Source organism: Ostrea edulis, chromosome 8, assembly GCF_947568905.1.
Source record: "Ostrea edulis chromosome 8, xbOstEdul1.1, whole genome shotgun sequence".
Taxonomy (NCBI): domain Eukaryota; kingdom Metazoa; phylum Mollusca; class Bivalvia; order Ostreida; family Ostreidae; genus Ostrea; species Ostrea edulis.
The window spans coordinates 32157250-32161022 of NC_079171.1; positions in this window are offsets into that span (position 1 = coordinate 32157250).

A 3773-nucleotide genomic window follows, 5' to 3' on the forward strand; every position below is an offset into this window, starting at 1 on the left:
AATTTGTCATGGGTCACGTGACAGCCTGAGACACACATCCATCACCCACCGTGAAGTCGTACGTCCGTGTCCCCCGGGGTTAGGGGTCAAAGGTCGGTAATACGAAAGTACACATAGAAAATGAGAATTATATAATCATATAATGACGTATGAATCGTTTAAACTGAATGAGATATATATCAAGCTTAAGGGTTTTATCTTTGAAAGAAGTATTTTTGTACACCGTTTCTTTAGATTGGGTTCGTAAATTCTGTGTATCATTTTGATTGCTCTGTAAGTCAATGAATAATGAAACGATATCGAGAATTCTAAATTTGAATTCGGTTTGAAACATGAATGATGCATTTTATTTTGAGCAGTCAATTAATGAATTTATTATTCAAATTTATGCATTAATGGGATTTTGTTTTAAATTATTACCCCTGTGTTTTCTGCATGTCTGATCACTTACAATGAAATTCAATTTAAGTTCTATTTCAGCAGTGTTACATAAGAGTCGTGAAGTACAGCGCGTTCTTTCAAAAAACCCGAGACCTACTGAGGTTCTTTGCACCTTAGATCCGCGCCTTAGCTTCTCTTCATTTTGATGACATGAAATCCTGGATCCGTTCCTGAAATATACCCGCCACAAGATAACATACGTAATAAATTTTTTTTTCCAAATAAAATCACAAATCGTGCAGCACCAGCTCTTGTGATAATGCACGTGGGTAAATATGATTTTCCCAATGTATTTCGTGTGAAATTTATAATACATACGTTTTGGCGGAAATTAAAATTTTAGTCCTAATTACATGTATATATTACGAACAGATTTTATTCAGAGAATGAAATTCGGTATCGTAAACTTACATATAAGTATAATTATGTAATGATAAAACATAATATAAAATTTTAATAAATATCAAATGTTAGCAAAGCATGATATCAAACAAACTTTAGTAAATCGTGATATAAAACAAACTTTAGGAAATCGTGATATCAAATTTTAATATTGCACAACTTGAATAGCAATATCTCGGTCTTGTACAAGAACAAATTATATCTGTCCAGGTTACCAAATATTCAGATAATTGGATCAGTGTCATTTTGTGTGAAAATTGTGAGAAACAAATGCCTTGCTTGTGTGTATATTTTGGAGTTTGGAGACATTTAATTTATATCTTCTATTCAGTCAACTTGGTTCTATATAGGATCATATTGTAGATATCAAAGTGTTACACAGGTGTCATAATATTTCTTCGAAGATTTCAAAAGAAGAATATATCAATTTTCTCTTCATTTAGAAAATATTAGATATAGAATTTAATTTTAAAAAAAACACCAAAAAACAAAAACAAAAAACGAAGGTTAAGCCAATCTCCACCCAGAGTTATCCTTCCTAACACTCACATATATACCTCTGGCTCTGTCAACGTCTCAAAATAAGCAATGCTATTCCACATGTAAATCCACTTTTTTACGGCTAATAAAACTAAAAACTACTTTATAGAATATCGGGAAAATGTAGGACAAGCAACTATTTGTAGTTGCCCCCCTATTACTATGCATTCTTCAGGAGCGGATCCAGGAATTGTGGTTGCGGGGGGCGCCACTTTATGATTTATATCAATTTTAATCAGGTAAAATTAATAAAATGACGCACATTTTAAGGGTTTTTGGAAAAAATTAAGTTCTCCCGATAAAGTAATTCAAGAAATCAAAAGATTTTGCCATTTATTTCTCCGGGAGTGGAAGAAATTGTTGCTTCTTTTTTCGTTTAGTACATTTTTCTGAACAAGACACCACGAATTACTTTAAATTTGAAAATTTCAGAGGGGGCGCGCGCCGGATGCGCCCTCTCCCCTAAATCCGCCACTGTTCTTGATCATGTACCTATGCATGGAACTGGTGTAATAGAACAACCCAATATCCGCGTTTCAACCTAAATCAATGCTTCTTGTGTCACAAAAAACTTGACATCTGCTCAGTATTTATTCATTTACGTATATTTTTGTATCTGAAGTCGAATTCATACTTTATTTGAGCATACGTGCCGTTTTCAAATTGCGGTTACGGAAGCGCCACTTTATGAGGCAGGGGGTCTGGAGGCCGCCTTGAAGCCCCCAGTGGGTCCAGATGAAGACCTGGTGGGGTCCAGGGGGCGAAGCTCCCGGAAGCTCCTGGATTTTACAGATTTTATAGGGCTTGAAATATGTCCCCTAAGTCATTTGCACTATTTTCTATCATTTTGATAAGATGAATTTAGTAAAATGACGCAAATTTTAAGGGTTTTTTGGAAAACATTAAGTTCTCCCAATAAAGTAATTCAAGAAATCAAAGGATTTTGTCATTTATTTCTCCGAGAGTGGAAGAAATTATTGCTTCTCTTATTGTTTAGTACATTTCTCTAAACAAGATACCTCGATTTACCTTAAATTTGAAAAATTTAAGGGGGGGGGTGCACCCCCCTTAAATCCGCCACTGGTTTTACAAAAAAATTGTAAGATTCTCGAGACGTTGACAGAGGTGTATGTGAGAGCAAGGAACGACTACTCTGGGTAGAGCTTGGGGTTACACCGGTTTTGGACACGAACTCTGTGATGCCATAATTGAATATGGATCACAGCGTTCAGATCCAAAACGAGCTTAGCCCCTGTGCTTCAATGTGACGACTTCTCGCTTCTGAGCATACTTTTTCTTGTTCATGACTTCGGTTGAAATTTTTGCGTCACAATAATTCTATTCATTGCAGAAAGCTTGGAGGCTGTCTACAGTCTCTAAGTTGGCCCATGATATCGCCCAGGAGGGGGTCCGGGGGTGGATGGTGCTGAGGATTCCGAAAGCTACCGAGTTTTAGTGTATTGTATATTGCAAGGGTTAGCTACACTGTACTTAGCTTAACTCTAATTTATCCCCTGCATCATTTATTGATTTAGTTTTCCTTACAGGGCAAGGACGATTCCAAAGATTTGACTGAAGTTCGTATATTTTCTTCCAAGAAAAGGAGGGGGTGTGAAGAGCCCAAAACGCCAACAAAAAACATTTTGTATCAAAAATGTTCTACACAGCGTTTAAGGGGGGTGGGGGGGGGTGGGGTGTGTGTGTGTTAACCCCGTAACCCCATCTCAAGCCACTACGGCATCTGACGCTAACCTAGGTCAAAGATGAGTGATACGGCTGCAGGTGCGCACATAACAGTGCTAAGTGCTAACGTAACGACTGATGGAAACAAAACACCATGTACTGCATGTCCAGCCAGTACATTTCATGACACCGTGACTTTAGTCACTAAAAGGTTCCAACGATCCTGCATGTATCCGTTCGTTAGGGCGTATGGATTTCTGTGTCTTCATGATGTAAGGTAAATGTTTTCAAACATTGTGGTTCCGAAGGGATGCGGGTTAGAATAGGTCATCAGTACTCCTTGTTTGTCGTAAAAAGTAACTAAATGAAAAGGGGGATTCTTCGAATGAGGCCGAAAAATGGCCCCGTGTCACAGCAGGTGTGACACGATAAAGATCCCTACCCGCTCAAATACCGTGAGCACCGTGTATACACCTAAATTTTGCAGCTCTTCACCTTCTCAAATGGGACGTTAAACAATGTATAAAATCAACCGACCAACAATTGTGTTAAAGTTACTCTGTGTTCAAAGGGAAACAACTCAAAAATAAATCATCTGTGTAATATCTCGTTAGAGTTCTCGTTTATGGTCATGTAGAGCTCATCTACCTGTTTACATCAGAAAAATAAATTATTTCTATTTCCGGCGTAGAAATGTAAAATAGCAG